The sequence below is a fragment of the Triticum aestivum genome, chromosome 1B (genome assembly GCF_018294505.1).
Source record: "Triticum aestivum cultivar Chinese Spring chromosome 1B, IWGSC CS RefSeq v2.1, whole genome shotgun sequence".
NCBI lineage: Eukaryota > Viridiplantae > Streptophyta > Magnoliopsida > Poales > Poaceae > Triticum > Triticum aestivum.
The window spans coordinates 15691327-15718468 of NC_057795.1; the positions used below are offsets into that span (position 1 = coordinate 15691327).

The 27142-nt window shown below is 47.1% G+C and overlaps 1 pseudogene; it reads right to left on the reverse strand.

Annotated features, from left to right (window-relative positions):
- Window positions 1–202: 202 nt before the first annotated feature.
- LOC123075878 (probable glucan endo-1,6-beta-glucosidase B) lies at window positions 203–26706 on the reverse strand (annotated as a pseudogene).
- Between the last annotated feature and the right edge of the window lie 436 nt (window positions 26707–27142).

Sequence of the window (27142 nt, forward strand, 5' to 3'; positions counted from 1 at the left end):
CCCCCCCGAAACCCCAGTCGCCCAAGGGTTTTTAGGTTTCGAGAGGAAAACAGCTCCCCCCCCCCCCCCGTCATTTGAGGAGTGTTACCAGAATAAATTACATCATCAACTTGACTTTACCAGAAAAATTACATCATAAAGCTCGTCCAAATCTTCCAAGTAGTTGCTAGTTAATTCATTCACTAGTGCCGATTTATTTTCCTCAAGCATTTGTAAAGGATATATATCCATTCTTTATCATCCACTCCATACTCCAGTGGTTGTTAACGTTCTTGTAGGTCCAGTAAGCCCATCCAAAGGTGGCTTGCCAATACACATCCATTTGTGCATTCCCGAACCTCTGGTAATCTTCCTTCATTGCACCGGATACCTTCCACTCAGCCACCCATTCACCTGCACAGAACATGGGATGCATGAGATGTTGTAGACCTAGTTAGGTGGTGTTTGGTTTTCTAGTCCTAGGACTTCTTCTAGTCCCTAGGACTTTTTGAAAAAGACTCTCAGAGGGTGTTTGTTTCCAGGGACTTATTGGTTTAGGGACTTAAAAAAGTCTCTATAAGTCCCATTTAAACCAAACAGGAGGGACTTATAGGGACTTAAAGTGGGCATTTGGGATTTATGAAATAAGACTCTCAAGGAGAGTCTTATAGGGACTTATAGTTGTAATATGGTCTTATAGGGACTTATAAGTCCCAGGAACCAAACAGGTAGGGACTTTTTAGGGACTTGGGACTTATCAGTTGGGACTAAAAAAATCCTAGGACTTATGAACCAAACAGGGCCTCAAGGAGGTGCTTCTAAGGTGATGTTTGGTTCTCTAGTCCTAGGACTTTTTCTAGTCCCTATGACTTTTTAAAAAAGACTCTTAAGGAGGTGCTGGGTGTTTGGTTCAGGGACTTTTTAGTCCCAGAGACTAGAAAAAGTCTCTAAAAAGTCCCTAGGAACCAAACGGAAGGGACTATTTCTACAGGGACTAGAAAAAGACTCTACTGGAGAGTCTTTTTTGATTAGTCCCTGGGACTAGAAAAAGTCCTAGGACTTCTAAACCAAACACCCTCTAAGGATTTTTAGCAAAAAGTCCCAAGAAAGTCCCTCATGTTTGGTTTGCTAGGGACTTTTTTAGTCCCAACACAAAAAACTCCTTGAAACCAAACACCCTCTAAGGACTTTTAACAAAAAGTCTCAAAAAGGTCCCACCCTATTTGGTTTGCTAGGGACTTTTTCTAGTCTCAACACAAAAAAGTCCCTGGAACCAAACACCCCCTTAGTTTTCACTGGAAACACTCCTTGTATGAGTTTGCAGAAAAGAATGACGGAGCTACAGGTGGGCGAGGGGGAGCCATGCCCCATATATACTTCAAAGTTTCATGTGAAATAGTAAAAGAAATTGTGTTTGGCCACCACAATGATTGGTAATTTCATCTATTCGTAGCCCCTTCCCTGGCAAAAATTTCATGCATGCTCCAACTTCCAAGCAGGACCCGATTTTTACAATATCACACACTTACCAACAAATGTGAGAGCGCCAATTCTCCTTGAGAGAGTCCTGAGATCATTGGCAATGGTGTTCCTCACGTAATCAATGTTCTGCTGCACAGTGAAAGTATTAAACTTGTTGTCGAACAGTGTGTAGTAGTGCACGTCAATGACATATCTCGGGAACATTCCAGCAAAGTCGAGGAGCTCGGTCGAAGGTGCCGCCAGACGGTTCGACATGATCACATAGGTCGTAAGCAAGTGCTTCCTGACTGTGTTGTACGCGTCTCGGTAGTACCTTTTCAGGCTATCCAGGGACACATCAGGAGCCGGCGGTTCGTTCATCAGCTCCACCGCGAGGAGACCTAGTCGCCTAGCATACCTGTATGTACATCAAATGTGAAGAGGAATTAACAAGGAGATCAAATTACTCAGCTGGTCTCCTGAATGCTAGAAATAATCTTGCCCTGTGCTGCTAGGTTTATTTTAATATGTTATTAAGATATTTGGTATTGCCTTTTTTTATCTTATTACGGCAAACTTCGTAGCCAATCTATATATACTAAGAAAATGTGACTTAAATTTTGTTTCACTTTTTAGGTGAATTAATTAACAGATAGTACATACCTAGCTGCGAGGAAATCGATCACTTACACAGTTTGCACGATGTTAGAGTCGGTGGTTCCCCAGCTCTGTGTGCCGTCCTTTGTAGAGCAGTGCTCATTGGGGCTCTGCCCCCCAGGAGCTGCATGCAAGTCTATGATCATGCCCAGCTTGTGTGCCCTGAATGTACATCCACAAAAATATTCATAAATAGTTCCTTTCAAAAATTATTGATAACAAATCTGATGGCTCTTATTGAAGTTTTTAAATTAGACTACGTACTCTGCCCATCTGAAAGCATTGTCCAAGGCTTGGAGAGAGCCTCCAATGTACGGAGCCGGAGGATTATCGCCGCTGGCGATCCACCATCCCACCGGGATCCTTACTGCGTTTAGCCCATTTGCCGCCATGAAGCTGAAGTCGTCTTCGACGATGTATGTGTTCCAATGGTTCTGCCAAGTGCCAAACATGGAATCAACAAAATTGAACTGCCAACAAATGATACTTATTCAAAATTGCTCGAGATACTAACCTTTATAATTACTAGAACACTGAAATTAAATCAATATAAGAACTCTAAAGACTATGGAGCTACCAATTGAAACACCAGGTAGCTTGCTAGGCTAGAGATACCAACCGAAAAAGAATTGGCAATTTGTTTTAATCGAAACATTAGCTACCAATAAAGAAGTCAGGCTCAGCTTACTTACCCTCATGACCACTGCAGCTTTCTCTGCGCCATAGCCATTGCAGACTTGGTACTCCCCTTGCAGGCCCCCAACACCGACGGGTCATCGTCCCCCCAGCTCGTACTCTCGCCGGAATCAGCCGTCAATGAACCATCTTTGTTTGCCTGCCAACAATGAGAATTGACTTGTAATTTAGGAGTATGAATATAGTACTAAGAAATTAATGAGGTCAACTGAGTAGCACTTCAAAGAAGAAAAGAAAAATATAATGATGTCAACTGATCAGGACAGTGTTTACTCTCAACCAAAAAAAAAACTGATCAAGACAGTGTTACCTGCAGGAAGAGCATCTCCAGCCGTTCGGCCCCCCAGTGCGCCGAAAAAGGGCGGCCTGGGGGCGAGCCGGCACTAGATCGGCCCCTAGGGTTCGGTTCGCTCCCAGTCACAGGCCCACGGTTGCCGTGGGTTCGGCGAAGTACAGTTCAATTTTTTTTTTGCAAACTCGGCGACTTTTGCATGAACTCGGCCATATTTCCTCGAAATTTGTACAAAAACTTGAAAACATACATGAACTACGCCTAATAACTAAAAAGCCTAGCCGCTACCGCCGCCTTCTACATGCCGAGAAGCCTGTAGAAGCGGGTGTAGTCGCCGTCGTCGTCGTCGTCGCGCGCCCTGCTGCAGCCCTCGCCGGGGTCCCTGTATGCCCGACGCTGGTGGCGCACCTGCTCGCGGACGTAGTCCTCCTTCACCCATTGGAGGGCGGACTCGTCGTCGGGGGCCACCATGGCGGTGTGCTCCGGCTTCACGGGGAGCATGTCCGGCTCAGGCTTCGGACGGACCAGGCGGAGGGAGCGCCTCGTCGGTGTTGTCGCTGGCGAGGGCTCGTTGATGACGAGGGCGCCGTTGCGAACGCGACGCCCGAGCGGTGTCCCCTCCGGCTCAGGCTTGACGGGGCGGAGGGTCGGCGAGCCGGAGCCCGACGACGAGGATGACCCCAGCTCCATTCGCCGCGGCATCCAGGAACTACCGCGGTGGCGGGAGAAAGAGGGCCGCGTCGGGTACTCGAGGCGCGGCACGTTGCCGGTTTTGATGTGGTTGAGGACGGCATCGAGTGTGCTGGCGGGGACGCCCCACCACACACGCCGTCCTTCGGAGTTGAGGCGGCCGCGGGGGATGATGCCGTTGACGGAGGCGATCTGCTCCTCGCGGCGGCACTCGAAGTACAGTGTCCATAGCGTTTCGCTGTCGGGCGCGTACCTCGGTTCGTTCCGCTGCTCCTCCGTCAGCGACGAGCGGATGCGGGCGATCTCCGCCCGCCGTGCCGCCCCTTCGGGCACCGGCAGCACCGGGACGCCGGCGGCGCTCAGTCTCCACGAACCCGCACGCGCATGTCGGGGGACGCCGGGTACTGGGCCTCATACAGAAGGCGCGCCTCCGGCTCCTGGAGGTGTCGGCGGCCGAAGCCGTTCGCCGCTCTGCCGTCACCTGGGTATCTCTCCACCATGGCTTCGCTCGTCGGCGGGCAGGGGTGGTGGGGGAGCTCGTGGGCGGGGAGAAGGCTTTCTCATGGGAGGGAGAGGGGGAGGCTGTGGCGCTCACTGGCGGGGAGGGGCGCCTTTTATAGCTGAAGCGGGGTGGCAGGGGGGGCATGCGGGCGGGACACGCGTCAGCGGCGTCTTCAATGCGCCACTCGTGAGGCATCAACGGAGGCTGACCGGCGCGGCAACCTTCACACTGATTCCCGCGGGAACCGAGGCGATGAGGTCGACGAAGCGGCCGTCTCGCTGACTCGGCGGGCCGGTGACTGTTTCGTGCCAAAACACTCGCCCCGGCGCTCCCGGGCGCCCCCCGGCGCGTCGGGTTTGGCCTGGGTCCGCCGGCGCTGATTTCGGCCCAAGCCGGTGAAAAACGGGCTCCTGGGGCGCGACTGGGCCGTTTTTTCGGTGCCGGCACAAAAAAATGCCTGGGGAGGCCGTTCTGGGGGCGCGGCTGGAGATGCTCTAACTTGAACATCTCAGACGGCCCCGGCGAGGTGACCGTCGCCACCAGAATGCCAGTGCTCCCGACGCCCACAAACTAGTTGCCGAACACCTTGAAGTTGAAGGTCGTCTGGTAGATCCGCCAGAGCTTGAAGGTCTCCCAGCCCGATGCAGTAGCCCGGTTCGCGACGAGGGCCCCGCCGCCACCCTGCTCGGCAGCCACATAGGCATTATGCGTCACGGACTTGTACTGCAGCTGGGTGCCATCCTGCTCGGCATGCAGAAATCACGAGATCAAGTTAACACCATATGCCATTTTCTGAGAGAAGTTAGAGAAACTAAGCTAGCTAGGTCAATTGCTTACGAGGAGATCTTTGTTGGGGATGCCGTCAAAGACGGAGGGCAGGATCCAGCCCTCAGTGACATGCCAGCCGCCGAGGTTCACCGCCCGGATTCGGGGGCGAGGAGAAACCGGATTCAGGGGCGGATTAAGTGCTATCTGAGCTTGGGAGAGGCGACACAGCCATGAACAGTAGCACAGGAGGAGGAGACAGACGTAAGAGCATCTCCAGCCGCGCCCTCAGAACGGCCTCCCCAGACGATTTTTTTGTGCCGGAGCCGAAAAAACGGCCCAGTCGCGCCCCAGGAGACCCTTTTTCACCGGCTTGGGCCGAGATCAGCGCCGGCGGACCCAGACCGAATCCGACGTGCTGGGGGGCGCCCGGGGCCGCCGGGGCGAGTGGTTTTCGCGTGAAATAGCTGCAGGCCCGCCGAGTCAGCGAGACGGGCACTTCGTCACCCTCATCACCTCGGTTCCCGCAGGAATCAATGCCAAGGCTGTCGCACTGCCGCCGCCGGTCAGCCTTGCCATTGATTCCTCACGGGCGGCGCGTCACGGGGCGGCGCGGCGACCCCTCCCCTCACGCCACGCGTACACACGGGCGTGGCTATATAAGCCGGTGGCCTCCCTCGCCTCTGGCCACACCAGCCCTAGCCGCCGAGGTCTCCCTCTTCAGTCGGCCGCCTGTCTGAAGGAAATATGCCCTAGAGGCAATAATAAAGTTATTATTTATTTCCTTATATCATGATAAATGTTTATTATTCATGCTAGAATTGTATTAACCGGAAACATAATACATGTGTGAATACATAGACAAACATAGTGTCACTAGTATGCCTCTACTTGACTAGCTCGTTTATCAAAGATGGTTATGTTTCCTAACCATGGACAAAAGAGTTGTCATTTGATTAACGAGATCACATCATTAGGAGAATGATGTGATTGACTTGACCCATTCCGTTAGCCTAGCACTTGATCGTTTAGTATGTTGCTATTGCTTTCTTCATAACTTATACATGTTCCTGTAACTATGAGATTATGCAACTCCCGTTTACCGGAGGAACACTTTGCGTGCTACCAAACGTCACAACGTAACTGGGTGATTATAAAGGAGTACTACAGGTGTCTCCAACGGTACATGTTGAGTTGGCATATTTCAAGATTAGGTTTTGTCACAGCGATCGTCGGAGAGGTATCTCTGGGCCCTCTCGGTAATACACATCATTATAAGCCTTGCAAGCAATGTGACCAATGAGTTGGTTACGTGATGATGCATTACAGAACGAGTAAAGAGACTTGCCGGTAACGAGATTGAACTAGGTATTGGATACCGATGATCAGACCTCGGGCAAGTAACATACCGATGACAAAGGGAACAACGTATGTTGTTATGCGGTTTGACCGATAAAGATCTTCGTAGAATATGTAGGAACCAATATGGGCATCCAGGTCCCGCTATTGGTTATTGACCGAGAATGGTTCTAGGTCATGTCTACATAGTTCTCGAACCCATAGGGTCCGCACGCTTAAGGTTTCGATGACAGTTTTATTATGAGTGTATGAGTTTTGATGTACCGAAGGAGTTTGGAGTCCCGGATGAGATCGGGGACATGACGAGGTGTCTCGAAATGGTCGAGACGTAAAGATCGATATATTGGACGACTATATTCGGAGTTCGGAAAGGTTCCGAGTGATTCGGGTATTTTCGGGGGTACCGGGGAGTTACGGGAATACGAGGAAGAAGCATTGGGCCTCTTGGGCCAAGTGGTGGAAGAGAGGAGGAAGGGCGCGCGGCCCCCCTAGCCCAAACCGAATTGGACTAGGGGGCCGGCCCCCCTTTCCTTCTTCTCCTCCCTCTCCTTCCTTCTCCTTCTCCTCCCCTTCCTTCCCTTCTCCTAGTAAGGACTTGGAAAGAGGGGGGAATCCTACTTGGAGTAGGATTGCCCCCCTTGGGCGCGCCTCCTCTCCTTGGCCGGCCCCCACCCCCTTGCTCCTTTATATACGGGGGCAGGGGGGCACCCCATGACACACAAGTTGATCTACGGATCGTGCCTTAGCCGTGTGCGGTGCCCCCCTCCACCATATTCCACCTCGATCATCTCGTCGCGGAGTTTAGGCGAAGCCCTGCGTCGGTAGAACATCATCATCGTCACCATGCCGTCGTGCTGACGGAACTCATCTCCGGAGCTCGGCAGGATCGGAGTCCGGGGATCATCATCGAGCTGAACGTGTGCTGAACTCGGAGGTGCCGTACGTTCGGTACTTGGATCGGTCGGATCGTGAAGACGTACGACTACATCAACCGCGTTGTGCTAACGCTTCCGCTTACGGTCTACGAGGGTACGTGGACGAACACTCTCCCCTCTCGTTGCTATGCCATCACCATGATCTTGCGTGTGCATAGGAAATTTTTTGAAATTACTACGTTCCCCAACAGTGGCATCCGAGCCTAGGTTTTATTGTTGATGTTATATGCACGAGTAGAACACAAGTGAGTTGTGGGCGATATAAGTCATACTGCTTACCAGCATGTCATACTTTGGTTCGGCGGTACTGTTGGATGAAGCGGCCCGGACCGACAGTACGCGTACGCTTACGCGAGACTGGTTTTATCACCGTGCTATGCACACAGGTGACTAGCGGGTGTCAGTTTCTCCAACTTTAGTTGAACCAAGTGTGGCTACGCCCGGTCCTTGCGAAGGTTAAAACAGCACCAACTTGACAAACTATCGTTGTGGTTTTGATGCGTAGGTAAGAACGGTTCTTGCTCAGCCCGTAGCAGCCATGTAAAACTTGCAACAACAAAGTAGAGGACGTCTAACTTGTTTTTGCAGGGCATGTTGTGATGTGATATGGTCAAGACGTGATGAGATATAAGTTGTTGTTTAAGATGATCATGTTTTGTTGAAGTTATCGGCAACTGGCAGAAGCCCTATGGTTGTCTCTTTGTTGCATAAAGATGCAAGTGCCAAATAATTGCTTTACTTTATCGCTATGCGATAGCAATAGTTGCAAGAGCAATAGTTGGCGAGACGACCATGTGATGACACATTGATATAGATCAAGATGATGAAGATCATGGTGTCGTGCCGGTGACGATAGAGATCATGACAGTACTTTGGAGATGGAGATCAAAGGCGCAATATGATCATGGCCATATCATGTCACATATTTTGATTGCATATGATGTTTATCTATTATACATCTTATTCTTGCTTTGATTGACGGTAGCATTTTAAGATGATCTCTCACTAATTATCAAGAAGTGTTCTCCCTGAGTATGCACCATTGCCAAAGTTCGTCGTGCCCAGACACCACGTGATGATCGGGTGTGATAAGCTCTACGTCCATCTACAACGGGTGCAAGCCAGTTTTGCACACGCGGAATACTCAGGTTAAACTTGACGAGCCTAGCATATGCAGATATGGCCTCGGAGCATGGAGACCGAAAGGTCGAGCGTGAATCATATAGTAGATATGATCAACATAGTGATGTTCACCATTGAAAACTACTCCATCTCACGTGATGATCGGTTATGGTTTAGTAGATTTGGATCACGTGATCACTTAGATGACTAGAGAGATGTCTATCTAAGTGGGAGTTCTTAAGTAATATGATTAAATGAACTTAAATTTATCATGAACTTAGTCCTGGTAGTATTTTGCAAATTATGTTGTAAGATCAATAGCTTGCTTTGTTGCTTTCATATGTTTATTTTGATATGTTCCTAGAGAAAACTGTGTTGAAAGATGTTAGTAGCAATGATGCGGATTGGATCCGTGATCTGAGGTTTATCCTCATTGCTGCACAGAAGAATTATGTCCTTAATGCACCGCTAGGTGACAGACCTATTGCAGGAGCAGATGCAGACTTATGAACGTTTGGCTAAGCTTAATATGATGACTACTTGATAGTTTAGTGCACCATGCTTAACGGCTTAGAATCGGGACTTCAAAGATGTTTTGAACATCATGGACCATATGAGATGTTCCAGGAATTGAAGTTAATATTTCAAGCAAATACCCGAGTTGAGAGATATGAAGTCTCCAACAAGTTCTATAGCTAAAAGATGGAGGAGAATCGCTCAACTAGTGAGCATGTGCTCAGATTGTCTGGGTACTACAATCGCTTGAATCAAGTGGGAGTTAATCTTCCAGATAAGATAGTGATTGACAGAATTCTCTAGTCACCATCACCAAGTTAGTAGAACTTCGTGATGAACTATAGTATGCAAGGGATGATGAAAATGATTCCCGAGTTTTTCATGATGATGAAATCGATGAAGGTAGAAATCAAGAAAGAACATCAAGTGTTGATGGTTAACAAGACCACTAGTTTCAAGAAAAGGGCAAAGGGAAAGAAAGGGAACTTCAAGTGGAAAGACAAGCAAGTTGTCACTCCCACGAAGAAGCCCAAAGCTGAACCAAAGCCTGAAACTGAGTGCTTACACTGCAAAGGAAATGGTCACTGGAAACGGAAATGCCCTGAATATTTGGTGGATAAGAAGGATGGCAAAGTGAACAAGGGTATATTTGATATACAGGTTATTGATGTGTGCCTTACTAGTGTTTATAGTAGCCCCTGAGTATTTGATACTTGTTCGGTTGCTAAGATTAGTAACTCGAAACAGGAGTTACAGAATAAACAGAGACTACTTGAAGGGGAAGTGTCGATGAGTGTTGGAAGTAGTTCCAAGATTGATATGATCATCATCGCACACTCCCTATACTTTTGGGATTAGTGTTAAAGCTAAATAAATGTTATTTGGCGTTTGCGTTGAGCATGAATATGATTTGATCATGTTTATTGCGATATGGTTATTCATTTGAAGTTAGAGAATAATTGTTGTTCTGTCTACATGAATAAAACCTTCGATGGTTACACACCCAATGAAAATGGTTCATTGGATCTCGATCGTAGTGATACACATATTCATAATATTAAAACCAAAAGATGCAAAGTTAATAATGATAGTGCAACTTATTTGTGGCACTGCCGTTTAGGTCATATTGGTGTAAAGTGCATGAAGAAACTCCATGCTGATGGGATTTTGGAATCACTTGATTATGAATCACTTGATGCTTGCGAACCATGCCTCATGGGCAAAATGACTAAGACTCCGTTCTCCGGAACAATGGAGCGTGTTGGGGAACGTAGTAATTTCAAAAAATTTCCTACGCACACACAAGATCATGGTGATGCATAGCAACGAGAGGGGAGAGTGTTGTCTACGTACCCTCGTAGACCAAAGCGGAAGCGTTAACACAACGTAGAGGAAGTAGTCGTACGTCCTCCCGGTCCAACCGATCCAAGCACCGTTACTCCGGCACCTCCGAGTTCTTGACACTTCATGTGACCTTGTTAATCAAATAACAACTCCTTGTTCATGGTTAGGAAACATAACCATCTTTGATTAACAAGCTAGTCAAGTAGAGGCATACTAGTGACACTCTGTTTGTCCATATATTCACACATGTATTATGTTTCCGGCTAATACAATTCTAGCATGAATAATAAACATTTATCATGATATGAGGAAATAAATAATAACTTTATTATTGCCTCTAGGGCATATTTCCTTCAGTCTCCCACTTGCACTAGAGTCAATAATCTAGATTACACAGTAATGATTCTAACACCCATGGAGTCTTGGTGTTGATCATGTTTTGCTCGTGGAAGAGGCTTAGTCAACGGGTTTGCAACATTCAGATCCGTATGTATCTTGCAAATCTCTATGTCTCCCACCTGGACTAGATCCCGGATGGAATTGAAGCGTCTCTTGATGTGCTTGGTTCTCTTGTGAAATCTGGATTCCTTCGCTAAGGCAATCGCTCCAGTATTGTCACAAAAGATTTTCATTGGACCCGATGCACTAGGTATGACACCTAGATCGGATATGAACTCCTTCATCCAGACTCCTTCATTAGCTGCTTCCGAAGCAGCTATGTATTCCGCTTCACACGTAGATCCCGCCACGACGCTTTGCTTTGAACTGCACCAACTGACAGCTCCACCGTTTAATGTAAGCACGTATTCGGTTTGCGATTTAGAATTGTCCGGATCAGTGTCAAAGCTTGCATCAACGTAACCATTTACGATGAGCTCTTTGTCACCTCCATATACGAAAAACATATCCTTAGTCCTTTTCAGGTATTTCAGGATGTTCTTGACCGCTGTCCAGTGATCCACTCCTGGATTACTTTGGTACCTCCCTGCTAGACTTATAGCAAGGCACACATTAGGTCTGGTACACAGCATTGCATACATGATAGAGCCTATGGCTGAAGCATAGGGAACATTTTTCATTTTCTCTCTATCTTCTGCAGTGGTCGGGCTTTGAGTCTTACTCAACTTCACACCTTGCAATACAGGCAAGAACCCTTTCTTTGCTTGATCCATTTTGAACTTCTTCAAAACTTTGTCAAGTTATGTGCTTTGTGAAAGTCCAATTAAGCGTCTTGATCTATCTCTATAGATCTTAATGCCCAATATGTAAGCAGCTTCACCGAGGTCTTTCATTTAAAAACTTTTATTCAAGTATCCCTTTATGCTATCCAGAAATTCTATATCATTTCCAATCACTAATATGTCATCCACATATAATATTAGAAATGCTACAGAGCTCCCACTCACTTTCTTGTAAATACAGGCTTCTCCAAAAGTCTGCATAAAACCAAATGCTTTGATCACACTATCAAAACGTTTATTCCAACTCCGAGATGCTTGCACCAGTCCATAAATGGATCGCTGGAGCTTGCACACTTTGTTAGCTCCCTTTGGATCGATAAAACCTTCTGGTTGCATCATATACAACTCTTCTTCCAGAAATCCATTCAGGAATGCAGTTTTTACATCCATTTGCTAAATTTCATAATCATAAAATGCAGCAATTGCTAACATGATTCGGACAGACTTAAGCATCGCTACGGGTGAGAAGGTCTCATCGTAGTCAACCACTTGAACTTGTCGAAAACCTTTTGCAACAAGTCGAGCTTTGTAGACAGTAATATTACCGTCAGCGTCAGTCTTCTTCTTGAAGATCCATTTATTCTCAATTGCTTGCCGACCATCGGGCAAGTCAACCAAAGTCCATACTTTGTTCTCATACATGGATCCCATCTCAGATTTCATGGCTTCAAGCCATTTTGCGGAATCTGGGCTCACCATCGCTTCTTCATAATTCGTAGGTTCATCATGATCTAGTAGCATGACTTCCAGAATAGGATTACCATACCACTCTGGTGCGGATCTTACTCTGTTCGACCTACGAGGTTCTATATTAACTTGATCTGAAGTTCTATGATCATCATTATCAACTTCCTCACTAGTTGGGTTTGACGTCACAGAAACCGGTTCCTGTGATGTATTATTTTCCAACAAGGGAGTAGGTACAGTTACCTCATCAAGTTCTACTTTCCTCCCACTCACTTCTTTCGAGAGAAACTCCTTCTCTAGAAAGGATCCATTCTTAGCAACAAATGTCTTGCCTTCGGATATGTGATAGAAGGTGTACCCAACTGTCTCCTGGGTATCCTATGAAGACACATTTCTCCGATTTGGGTTCGAGCTTATCAGGTTGAAGTTTTTTCACATAAGCATCGTAGCCCCAAACTTTAAGAAACGACAACTTTGGTTTCTGGCCAAACCATAGTTCATAAGGTGTCATCTCAACGGATTTCGACGGTGCCCTATTTAACGTGAATGTGGCCATCTCTAAAGCATAACCCCAAAACAATAGCGGTAAATCTGTAAGAGACATCATAGACCGCACCATATCAAGTAAAGTACGATTACGATGTTCGGACACACCATTACGCTGTGGTGTTCCGGGTGGCGTGAGTTGCGAAACTATTCCACAATGTTTTAAGTGTAGACCAAACTCGTAACTCAAATATTCTCCTCCACGATCAGATCGTAGAAACTTTATTTTCTTGTTACGATGATTTTCAACTTCACTCTGAAATTCTTTGAACTTTTCAAATGTTTCAGACTTATACTTCATTAAGTAGATATACCCATATCTACTTAAATCATCAGTGAAGGTGAGAAAATAACGATATCCGCCACGAGCCTCAACATTCATCGGACCACATACATCTGTATGTATGATTTCCAACAAATCTGTTGCTCTCTCCATAGTACCGTAGAATGGCGTTTTGGTCATCTTGCCCATGAGGCACGGTTTGCAAGTACCAAGTGATTCATAATCAAGTGATTCCAAAAGTCCATCAGTATGGAGTTTCTTCATGCGCTTTATACCGATATGACCCAAACAGCAGTGCCACAAATAAGTTGCACTATCATTATCAACTCTGCATCTTTTGGCTTCAACACTATGAATATGTGTATCACTACTATTGAGATTCATCAAAAATAGACCACTCTTCAAGGGTGCATGACCATAAAAGATATTACTCATATAAATAGAACAACCATTATTCTCTGATTTAAATGAATAACTGTATCACATCAAACAAGATCCAGATATAATGTTCATGCTCAACGCTGGCACCAAATAACAATTATTTAGGTCTAATACTAATCCTGAAGGTAGATGTAGAGATAGCGTGCCCACCGCGATCACATCGACTTTGGAACCGTTTCCCACGCGCATCGTCACCTCGTCCTTTGCCAGTGTTCGCTTAATCCGTAGTCCCTGTTTCGAGTTGCAAATATTAGCAACAGAACCAGTATCAAATACCCAGGTGCTACTGCGAGATCTAGTAAGGTACACATCAATAACATGTATATCACATATACCTTTGTTCACCTTGCCATCCTTCTTATCCGCCAAATACTTGGGGCAGTTCCGCTTCCAGTGACCAGTCTGCTTGCAGTAGAAGCACTCAGTTTCAGGCTTAGGTCCAGACTTGGGTTTCTTCTCTTGAGCAGCAACTTGTTTGCTGTTCTTCTTGAAGTTCCCCTTCTTCTTCCCTTTGCCCTTTTTCTTGAAACTAGTGGTCTTGTTAACCATCAACACTTGATGCTCCTTCTTGATTTCTACCTCCGCAGCTTTCAGCATTGCGAAGAGCTCGGGAATCGTCTTATCCATCCCTTGCATATTATAGTTCATCACGAAGCTCTTGTAGCTTGGTGGAAGTGATTGAAGAATTATGTCAATGACGCTATCATCCGGAAGTGTAACTCTCAGTTGAATCAAGTGATTACAATACCCAGACATCTTGAGTATATGCTCACTGACAGAACTATTCTCCTCCATCTTGCAGCTATAGAACTTATTGGAGACTTCATATCTCTCAATCCGGGCATTCTTCTGGAATATTAACTTCAACTCCTGGAACATCTCATATGCTCCATGGCGTTCAAAACGTCGTTGAAGTCCCGGTTCTAAGCCGTAAAGCATGGCACATTGAACTATCGAGTAGTCATCAGCTTTGCTCTGCCAGACGTTCTTAACGTCGTCAGTTGCATCAGCAGCAGGCCTGGCACCCAGCGGTGCTTCCAGGACGTAATTTTTCTGTGCAGCAATGAGGATAATCCTCAAGTTACGGACCCAGTCCGCGTAGTTGCTACCATCATCTTTCAACTGAGCTTTCTCAAGGAACGCATTAAAATTCAACGGAACAACAGCACGGGCCATCTATCTACAATCAACATAGAAAAGCAAGATACTATCAGGTACTAAGTTCATGATAAATTTAAGTTCAATTAATCATATTACTAAAGAACTCCCACTTAGACAGACATCTCTCTAGTCATCTAAGTGATCACGTGATCCAAATCAACTAAACCATAACCGATCATCACGTGAGATGGAGTAGTTTTCAATGGTGAACATCTTATGTTCATCATATCTACTATATGATTCACGCTCGACCTTTCGGTCTCCGTGTTCCGAGGCCATATCTGCATATGCTAGGCTCGTCAAGTTTAACCTGAGTATTCTGCGTGTGCAAAACTGGCTTGCACCCGTTGTAGATGGACGTAGAGCTTATCACACCCGATCATCACGTGGTGTCTGGGCACGACGAACTTTGGCAACGGTGCATACTCAGGGAGAACACTACTTGATAATTTTTAGTGAGAGATCATCTTAAAATGCTACCGTCAATCAAAGCAAGATAAGATGCATAAAGGATAAACATCACATGCAATCAATATAAGTGATATGATATGGCCATCATCTTCTTGTGCTTGTGATCTCCATATCCGAAGCACCATCATGATCACCATCGTCACCGGCGCGACACCTTGATCTCCATCGTAGCATCGTTGTCGTTTATGCCATCTATTGCTTCTACGACTATCACTACCGCTTAGTGATAAAGTAAAGCAATTACAGGGCGTTTGCATTTCATACAATAAAGCGACAACCATATGGCTCCTGCCAGTTGCCGATAACTTCGGTTACAAAACATGATCATCTCATACAATAAAATATAGCATCATGTCTTGGCCATATCACATCACAACATGCCCTGCAAAAACAAGTTAGACGTCCTCTACTTTGTTGTTGCAAGTTTTACGTGGCTGCTATGGGCTTAAGCAAGAACCAATCTCACCTACGCATCAAAACCACAACGATAGTTTGTCAAGTTGATGCTGTTTTAACCTTCACAAGGACCGGGCGTAGCCACACTCGGTTCAACTAAAGTTGGAGAAACTGACACCCGCTAGTCACCTGTGTGCAAAGCACGGCTGTAAAACCAGTCTCGTGTAAGCGTACGCGTAATGTCGGTCCGGGCCGCTTCATCCAACAATACCGCCGAACCAAAGTATGACATGCTGGTAAGCAGTATGACTTATATCGCCCACAACTCACTTGTGTTCTACTCGTGCATATAACATCAAACCATAAAAACCTAGGCTCGGATGCCACTGTTGGGGAACGTAGTAATTTCAAGAAATTTCCTACGCACACACAAGATCATGGTGATGCATAGCAATGAGAGGGGAGAGTGTTGTCTACGTACCCTCGTAGACCAAAGCGGAAGCGTTGACACAACGTAGAGGAAGTAGTTGTACGTCCTCCCGGTCCGACCGACCCAAGCACCGTTACTCCGGCACCTCCGAGTTCTTGACACGCGTACAGCTCGATGAAGCACCCCGATCTCTGATCCAGCAGAGGCGCGGGGAGGAGTTCCGTCAGCACGACGGCGTGGTGACGATCTTGATGTTCTCCTGTCGCAGGGCTTCGCCTAAGCACCGCTACAATATGACTGAGGTGTAATATCGTGGAGGGGGGCACCGCACACGGCTAAGGAACGATCTCAATGATCAACTTGTGTGTCTAGGGTGCCCCCCTACCCCCGTATATAAAGGAGGGAGGGAGGAGGAGGCCGTCCGAAGGGGGAGGCGCGCCCTAGGGGGGCAAACCTACTCCAAGTAGGTTTGGCCCCCCCTTTCCTATTCGGAGTAGGAGAAGGAAGGAAGAGGGGGGAGGAGAGAAGGAAAGGGGGGGCCGGCCCCCCTCCCAATTCGGATTGGGCTTGGGGGGGGGGTGCGCCCCCTCCCTTGCTCCTTCTCCCTCCATCCCACTAAGGCCCAATAAGGCCCATATACTTACTGGGGGGTTCCGGTAATCTCCCGGAGCTCCGGTATATTTCCAATCTCACCCGGAACCTTTCTGGTGTCCAAATATATCCGTCCAATATATCAATCTTTATGTCTCGACCATTTCGAGACTCCTCGTCATGTCCGTGATCACATCCGGGACTCCGAACAACCTTCGGTACATCAAAATACAAAAACTCATAATGAAACTGTCATCGAAACCTTAAGCGTGTGGACCCTACGGTTCGAGAACAATGTAGACATGACTGAGACATGTCTCCCGTCAATAACCAATAGCGGGACCTGGATGCCCATATTGGTTCCTACATATTCTACGAAGATCTTTATCGGTCATACCGCACAACAACATACGTTGTTCCCTTTGTCAGCGGTATGTTACTTGCCCGAGATTCGATCGTCGGTATCCAATACCTAGTTCAATCTCGTTACCGGCAAGTCTCTTTACTCATTCCGTAATACATCATCTCACAATTAACTCATTAGTTGAAATGCTTGCAAGTCTTAAGTGATGTGTATTACCGAGAGGGCCCGGAGATACCTCTCCGACATTCGGAGTGACAAATCCTAATCTCGAAATACGCCAACTCAACAAGTACCTTCGGAGACACCTGTAGAGCACCTTTATAATCACCCAGTTACGTTGTGAGGTTTGGTAGCACACAAAGTGTTCCTCCGGTAAACGGGAGTTGCATAATCTCATAGTCATAGGAACATGTATAAGTCATGAAGGAAGCAATAGCAACATACTAAACGATCGAGTGCTAAGCTAACGGAATGGGTCATGTCAATCAGATCATTCAACTAATGATGTGACCTTGTTAATCAAATAACAACTCCTTGTTCATGGTTAGGAAACATAACCATCTTTGATTAACAAGCTAGTCAAGTAGAGGCATACTAGTGACACTCTGTTTGTCCATATATTCACACATGTATTATGTTTCCGGTTAATACAATTCTAGCATGAATAATAAACATTTATCATGATATGAGGAAATAAATAATAACTTTATTATTGCCTCTAGGGCATATTTCCTTCAGAGCGAGCAACTGACTTATTGGAAATAATACATACTGATGTATGCGATCCAATGAGTGTTAATGCTCGTGGTGGGTATCGTTATTTTCTGACCTTCACAGATGATTTGAGCAGATATGGGTATATCTACTTGATGAAACATAAGTCTGAAATAGTTGAAAGGTTCAAAGAATTTCAGAATGAAGTGGAAAAATCATCGTAACAAGAAAATAAAGTTTCTACGATCTGATCGCGGAGACGAATATTTGAGTTACGAGTTTGGTCTTCAACTTAAAACAATGTGGAATAGTTTCACAGCTCACGCCACCTGGAACACCACAACGTTATGGTGTGTCCAAACGTCATAACCGCACTTTACTAGATATGGTGCGATCTATGATGTCTCTTACTGATTTACCGCTATCATTTTGGGGTTATGCATTAAATACAGTTGCATTCACATTAAAAAAGGGCACCATCTAAAGTTCGTTGAGACAACACAATCTGAACTGTGGTTTAGCAAGAAACGCAAGTTGTCGTTTCTTAAAGTTTGGGGCTGCGATGCTTATGTGAAAAAGTTTCATCCTGATAAGCTCGAACCCAAATCGGAGAAGTGCGTCTTCATAGAATACCCAAAGGAAATTGTTGGGTACACCTTCTATCACAGATCCGAAGGCAAGATATTCGTTGCTAAAAATGGATTCTTTCTACAGAAGGAGTTTCTCTCGAAAGAAGTGAGTGGGAGAAAAGTAGAACTTGATGAGGTAACTGTACCTTCTCCCGAATTGGAAAATTGTTCATCACTGAAATCAGTTCCAGTGATTTCTACACCAATTAGTGAGGAAGCTAATGATGATGATCATGAAACTTCAGATCAAGTACTACAGAACCTCGTAGGTCTTCCAGAGTACGGTCCGCACCAGAGTGGTACGGTAATCCTGTTCTGAAAGTCATGTTACTAGACCATGATGAACCTACGAACTATGAGGAAGCGATGATGAGCCCAGATTCCGCAAAATGGCTTAAGGCCATGAAATCTGAGATGGGATCCATGTATGAGAACAAAGTGTGGACTTTGGTGGAGTTGCCCGATGATCGGCAGGCCATATTGTATAAATGGATCTTCAAGAGGAAGACAGATGCTGATAGTAGTGTTACTATCTACAAAGCTAGACTTGTCGCAAAAAGGTTTTTGACAAGTTCAACGTGTTGACTACAATGAGATTTTCTCAACTGTAGCGATGCTTAAGTCTGTCCGAATCATGTTAGCAATTGCCACAATTTATGAAATCTGGCAAATGGATGTCAAAACTGCATTCCTTAATGGATTTATTAAAGAAGAGTTGTATACGATACAACCAGAAGGGTTTTTCAATCCTAAAGGTGCTAACAAAATATGCAAGCTCCAGCGATCCATCTATGGACTGGTGCAAGCATCTCAGAGTTGGAATATATGCTTTGATAAGTTGATCAAAGCATATAGTTTTATACAGACTTGCGGTGAAGCCTGTATTTACAAGAAAGTGAGTGGGGGCACTACAACATTTCTGATAAGTATATGTGAATGACATATTGTTGATCGGAAATAATGTAGAATTATTCTGCAAAGCATAAAGGATACTTGAATAAGAGTTTTTCAAAGAAAGACCTCGGTGAAGCTGCTTACACATTGAGCATCAAGATCTATATAGATAGATCAAGACGCTTGATAAGATTTTTCAATGAATACATACCTTGATAAATTTTTGAAATAGTTCAAAATGGAACAGTCAAAGAAGGAGTTCTTGCCTGTGTTGCAAGGTGTGAAATTGAGTAAGACTCAATACCCGACCATGGCAGAAAATAGAAGAGAATGAAAAGTCATTCCCTATGCGTCAGTCATAGGTTCTATAAAGTATGCTATGCTGTGAACCAGACCTATTGTATACCTTGTTGTAAGTTTGACAAGGGAATACAATTTTAATCTAAGAGTAGATCACTGGACAGCGGTCAAAAATATCCTTAGTGAGGACTAAGGAGATATTTCTCGATTATGGAGGTGATAAAAGAGCCTGTCGTAAAAAGTTACAACGATGCAAGATTTTACACCAATCCAGATGACTCTAAGTCTAAATCTGGATACATATTGAAAGTGGGAGCAATTAGCTAGAGTAGCTCCGTGCAGAGGATCATGGACATAGAACATTTGCAAAATACATACGGCTCTGAATATGACAGACCCGTTGACTAAACTTCTCTCACAAGCAAAACATGATCATACCTTAGTACTCTTTGGGTGTTAATCACATAGCGATGTGAACAAACCCTTTGGGTGTTGATCACATGATGATGTGAACTACGGGTATTAATAGATGTGAATATTGGTGTTAAATCACATGGCGATGTGAACTAGATTATTGACTCTAGTGCAAGTGGGAGACTAAAGGAAATATGCCCTAGAGGCAATAATAAAGTTATTATTTATTTCCTTATATCATGATAAATGTTTATCATTCATGCTAGAATTGTATTAACCGGAAACATAATACATGTGTGAATACATAGACAAACATAGTGTCACTAGTATGCCTCTACTTGACTAGCTCGTTTATCAAAGATGGTTATGTTTCCTAACCATGGACAAAAGAGTTGTCATTCGATTAACGGGATCACATCATTAGGAGAATGATGTGATTGACTTGACCCATTCCGTTAGCCTAGCACTTGATCGTTTAGTATGTTGCTATTGCTTTCTTCATAACTTATACATGTTCCTGTAACTATGAGATTATGCTACTCCCGTTTACCGGAGGAACACTTTGCGTGCTACCAAACGTCACAACGTAACTGGGTGATTATAAAGGAGTACTACAGGTGTCTCCAAAGGTACATGTTGAGTTGGTGTATTTCGAGATTAGGTTTTGTCACTCCGATCGTCAGAGAGGTATCTTTGGGCCCTCTCGGTAATACACATCATTATAAGCCTTGCAAGCAATGTGACCAATGAGTTGGTTACGTGATGATGCATTACAGAACGAGTAAAGAGACTTGCCGGTAACGAGATTGAACTAGGTATTGGATACCGATGATCAGATCTCGGGCAAGTAACATACCGATGACAAAGGGAACAACGTATGTTGTTATGCGGTTTGACCGATAAAGATCTTCATAGAATATGTAGGAACCATTATGGGCATCCAGGTCCCACTATTGGTTATTGACAGAGAATGGTTCTAGGTCATGTCTACATAGTTCTCGAACCCGTAGGGTCCGCACGCTTAAGGTTTCGATGATAGTTTTATTATGAGTGTATGAGTTTTGATGTACCGAAGGAGTTCGGAGTCCCGGATAAGATCGGGGACATGACGAGGAGTCTCGAAATGGTCGAGACGTAAAGATCGATATATTGGACGACTATATTCGGAGTTCGGAAAGGTTCCGAGTGATTCGGGTATTTTCGGGGGTACCGGGGAGTTACGGGAATACGAGGAAGAAGCATTTTGCCTCATGGGCCAAGTGGTGGAAGAGAGGAGGAAGGGCGCGCGCCCCCCCTAGCCCAAACCGAATTGGACTAGGGGGCCGGCCCCCCTTTCCTTCTTCTCCTCCCTCTCCTTCCTTCTCCTTCTCCTCCCCTTCCTTCCCTTCTCCTAGTAAGGACTTGGAAAGAGGGGGGAATCCTACTAGGAGTAGGACTGCCCCCCTTGGGCGCGCCTCCTCTCCTTGGCCGGCCCCCTCCCCCTTGCTCCTTTATATACGGGGGCAGGGGGGCACCCCATGACACACAAGTTGATCTACGGATCGTTCCTTAGCCGTGTGCGGTGCCCCCCTCCATCATATTCCACCTCGATCATATCGTCGCGGAGTTTAGGCGAAGCCCTGCGCCGGTAGAACATCATCATCGTCACCATGTCGTCGTGCTGATGGAACTCATCTCCGGAGCTCGGCAGGATCGGAGTCCGGGGATCGTCATCGAGCTGAACGTGTGCTGAACTCGGAGGTGTCGTACGTTCGGTACTTGGATCGGTCGGATCGTGAAGACGTACGACTACATTAACCGCGTTGTGCTAACGCTTCCGCTTACGGTCTACGAGGGTACGTGGACGAACACTGTCCCCTCTCGTTGCTATGCCATCACCATGATCTTGCGTGTGCGTAGGAAATTTTTTGAAATTACTACGTTCCCCAACACTGTCGGTGTCAAAACCGGCGGATCTCGGGTAGGGGGTCCCGAACTGTGCGTCTAGGCGGATGGTAATAGGAGACAAGGGACACGATGTTTTTACCCAGGTTCGGGGCCTCTCGATGGAGGTAAAACCCTACTCCTGCTTGATTGATATTGATGATATGGATAGTACAAGAGTGGATCTACCACAAGATCAAGGAGGCTATACCCTAGAAGCTAGCCTATGGTATGATTGTTGTAATGGTTGTGTTGTCCTACGGACTAAAACCCTCCGGTTTATATAGACACCGGGGGGGCTAGGGTTACACAGAGTCGGTTACAATGGTAGGAGATCTACATATCCGTATTGCCAAGCTTGCCTTCCACGCCAAGGAAAGTCCCATCCGGACACGGGACGAAGTCTTCAATCTTGTATCTTTATAGTCTTGGAGTCCGGCTGACGATGATAGTCCGGCTATCCGGACACCCCCTAGTCCAAGACTCCCTCAGTAGCCCCTGAACCAGGCTTCAATGACGATGAGTCCGGCGCGCATATTGTTCGGCATTGCAAGGCGGGTTCCTCCTCCGAATAACTCATAGAAGATTGTGAACACCAGGATAGTGTCCGGCTCTGCAAAATAAATTCCACATTCCACCGTAGAGAGAATAATATGTACACAAGATCAATCCGCTGACGTATTTTGTGGCATGACGTCACACCACCTCCAAGCCTTTACTTGAATAGTTTTTTATTATACCACCTCAGCGCGTTTAGCGAAGCGGTTTTCTTGGCACGTCTTGTCGAAGCAGAGATCGTGTTCCCCTTATTCCGGGATTCCCATCAATATGGACGTGGGTAACCCTACCGCGCCATTGATGGTGGCGCTTGGGAGATAAGCGAGTTTTACCAGGCCGGTGGGGACGCATAGTCTTCGTCCGCCCATATATAAGGGGATAAGGATCCACCTTTTCACCTACGCCTTCTTCCTCCTTTGCTTATCCATCTCCGCGCACTCGAGCTCCAGCGTCCAAGTCCGCGCATCTCGTCTCGACCTGCTCCGACCATGTCTGGAGCGGGAGGCAAATGGTTGGCCTCCTCCGTTACGGAGGAGCACATCGCAAAGCTGCGCAGCGCCGGATATCTTTCCAGCGACATCGCGCACCGGCTACCCGACGAGGGGCAGCTCATCCCCACCCCCAGGCCCCATGAGAGGGTTGTATTCCTTCCCCACTTCCTCCGCGGACTGGGCTTCCCACTTCATCCCTTTGTCCGGGGGCTCATGTTCTACTACGGCCTGGACTTCCACGATCTGGCGCCAAACTTTATCCTCAACATCTCGGCGTTTATCGTCGTGTGCGAGGCCTTCCTCTGCATCCGGCCTCACTTCGGCTTGTGGCTCAAGACCGTCAATGTCAAGCCGAAGGTGGTGAAGGGCGCTCAAGCGGAGTGCGGAGGCGCCATGGTGGGTAAAATGCCCAACGTCACCTGGCTCGAGGGGGCCTTCGTGGAGTCCATCAAGGGATGGCAATCGGGGTGGTTCTACATCACCGAGCCGCGCGACCCTAAATGGGTAGCGGCCCCCGAGTTCAGATCTAGTATCCCTATGCAGCTCACCTCCTGGAAAGAGAAGTGATTGCTATGGGGTAGTTCGGAGGAGCTGACAGGACTTCAGTCCTGACTCCAGACCCTGGTGAACAAGAAGCTTAGGCTTGTCAATGTGATCCAGGTCATGCTCGTCCGCCGGATTCTCCCTTGCCAACAACGGGCCTTCAATTTGAGGGAGTTCGATCCGGCACAGCACCAGGCCTTGAGCGGGCTCTTCGACACGACGTACAAAGCTGCCTGGAGGGTGCTGTTCAAGGGCGGAGAAGCCCCCGCGTCCGCGACAGAAGATCGCGGATTCAGCACCAAGCGCCCGGCCGGCGAGGTAAGCTTTGTTATCCTCTATGGGACAGTTATTTTCTTTCATAGTTTAGTTCTATGTGGGATCTAAAACTCCCAATGCCTTTGACAGGACTGGCAAAGGACGTCCGGACAGGTAGACTGTCCGGCTCCCCTTCCCGAAGACCCAGCGGACGCCCGTTTAACGGGGCTGCTAGTCCCGGCACTCTATGTGGTGCCGGAGAAGAAGGCCAAGAAGAAGGCCACGGGAACTCGAAGAAGTTCCCAGCGCCAGGTGATATCGGACTCATCGTCCGATGGCTCCAAGGCGGACTCCTCCCCCGAAGACAAGGAGGAGAAAGAGGACTCTCTCCTGGAGGAGGGAGAGAGGAAGAGGAAGGCTTCCCCAATGGGGGAGGCCGAAGGGTCCAAGAGGGGAAGGACCCATCCCCCGGATAGCTCCGCCAACGCCAACGTTGGCGACGAAGAGTGGCCCTCAAGGGCCAGGCCTCCGGCAAGATCGTAAGTATTCGGATTCCTGAATGATTTATAATTTATTTTTTGTGTCACATAGTGTCCTTCTAATGCCGCACACTACCTGTAGTCCGGCCGATGATGATCTTCCCGCTTCGTCGAGCGGGTCCTTGGCTCCGTCGGACGTGGATTCCATTCCGACCGCCTCCACCCCTCGTGCTGACGACGCCAAGGTGGGATCCCAGGAGGGGACCCATCAGGAGGAGGACCCGGAGGTGCCGCAAGGCAGCCTCCCGGACTCTGCGCCGGACTCCATGCCAGAACCCGCAGTGGTTCCGGAGCCCGGCCGGCGGCCCCTTCGTAAGAAGGGCAAGACCGTGACGCCGGCAGCCTCCATCCAACCGGAGGCACCGGACAACTTGTTGGAGGCGCTCAACGGCGCTTCCATCGAGGAAGAACACTGCACTATTATGAGTGCGGTGATTCAGAAGGTTCAGCTCGCCAAGGGCGGGCTGACCGAAGCCAGCAGTAGCCTTCTAACAGGCTTTGAGGTAAGAATTTTACAATATGTAATGTAATACTGCATAGACAGTAACCCCTGATGCTCGGTTCGGTGTTCGGAAAGAAAAACCGGACTGAGGATCTAAAAAAGTTATACGCAGGAGTACTAAAAATTATGTCAATATGGGTTTGCAGGCTGCGCTGCTGATCTCTGCCGCACTGACTGTAGAGGTCGGTGCTTTGAAGTAGGACCTCGAGCGGTCCGAGCGAGAGCTCGGCCTTGCCAAGAAGCAGCTCGAGGATAAAGAAGGTGAGTAACACCACTTTAAAATTTGTACCTTACAGAAAAGGATTTTGGTTGCAATAGAATTGATAAGGATAACGTGGGTACTGCAGGGGCCACGAACGAGGTGGCGACCCTGAAGTAGGCCGTGTCCGCGGCCGAACGCAATGCGGCTGCGGAACGAGCGGAGCGAGAGAAGCAGGAGGCGCGGGTGGCGGAGGTGCGGCAAGAGCTCCAGGCTCTCATGGAAAAGCATGAGAGTTTGGAGCGCGACTCGAAGACTCGAGAGTCCGAGCTTGCCTCGGCTCTTGAAAGTGCCAAAGCCGCTAAGGCCGAGGCCCGTAAGGCCCTCCAGGAGATTGAGGATGTGAAGAAAGTAGCGGCGGGTAAGGCATTTTTCATGCAAAGCAAGCATGTTAATGTAAATTACCTGTTACTTACCCAAATTCGGAGCTCTCCAGGGGCGTTTGCAGATCTGCCTTGCAGTGTGTCTGATGCCGCTGCATTCTACAGCGGCGAGGAGGGGAGCTCAACGGAGAAGGTCTTCTGGTCTCAGTACGCTGAGGCCGAACATCCGGTGCCCCCTAGCGACCAGCTGAAGCAGCTGGTCGAGCTCCACAAGGTAGCCGAGTAGGCCATGAAGGGACTCATAGTCCGGCTGTGGCCTGGAGAGGCCATGCCTGGGAGCTACTTCGGCCTCGTGCGGCGGCTAGTGGATGCGTGCCCCTGGGTGGAGGTCATCAAGCGCTCCGCCTGTATTGAAGGTGCCCGTAGGGCTCTTGCCCGCGCAAAGGTGCACTGGGGTAGGCCAGATGCGGAGAGGCTTATCACTGACGCGCCGCCAGCGGGCAAGGAGTATCGTACGCCCGAGATGTACTATAAGACTGTCCTGAAGGGTGCCCGCAAGATTGCGGATGAGTGCCCCAGAGATGTAATTATTGAGTAAACTCGCAATACAATTCAGTTTTCGTATTCACATTAATACTGCGGGAAATTCATTTTTCAGACCATGTTTGCCTCTCATCAACACAGCAAAGTATTCTTATTTCACTTAGCTTAGACAGTACAAATCAAGCCACTCAGCAACAATAGCATATATAGTTGATGCAAACTAACACGAGGCAGATAAATAACAAGACGTGGTAAGAATGAAACATTTCCTGTTAACTTTTACATTAATCAGGCTTTGAGTCGGCAAGCATAACAAGTAAGGGTACTGAACGCAAATCGTTTTTGGTCTCAGGAATCTATAACTATACTACTCTTGTTACTTTTGTTAGTATATTCATTCATTTCAAACAATGAGCCAACAAATGAGCAGTAATCGACAACGCATCATGTGCAATTGTTCTGAATTATCAAATATGGCACTGAATATTGTGCAACTGTTCTAAACATAACTACGCATGCAAGGAAGATTCCAGCAGTGGGGCTAGCAATCCTTTGAAATAGAGTCGGGTCAGGATCTAGGTTTCGATGGGCAACTTACACTCCTCGTTGATGTCGAAGACGCCGAAGTCGTTGAAGGAGTAGCGGGTGTAGACCTTGCGCTTCGTCTTGGGGTCGTACTCGACGATGGATGCCATGACCCGCTTGTGATCTAGGCCTCGCCGCCGTCTCTCCTCCGCCTTCCGCGCCTTCTCCTCTTCCTGCCGCGCCTTCTCCTCTTCCTCCCGCCGGGTCATCTCCAACGCCCGAGCTCGCATGGCTAGATCACTCGCCTCATCGTAGAAGAAAGGCTCCACGAAGCAGTCATCCTCCTCCTCCTCCACACAAGCCATGATCCCTGTCGCCGCCGTCGCCGATGAAGACCTGCTTGCCCGACTCCGCGCCCTCCTCCTTTATGTTCCTATCGCTCTGCTAAATCCTTTAGGCTAGGCCAAGGCCCAACGGTCCTTTGTTCACTGCGCTGCTTCTTTGGATGGGTCCATTTAGCAGAGGAAGCTAGCCGCTGCGACAGCTGACGACCAATTTGTAGGAATTTTCACGAACCTCGAGCAAGATTTTGGGAAGGTTCCGAAGATAGGTATTTCTATATTCTGTTTGTACTGGTTTTGGTTATCGTTCTCTTTCATATTTACTTTTCTTTTTTTAAAAAAAGTTTATTTTTCGCTTTATTAATTAACAACTATAATTAGCTAACATTTTCAAATTATAGAAAAAATTCAAACTTTGGAAAATTTATAAAATTCGTGAAAATAAATTATGTTCATGAGA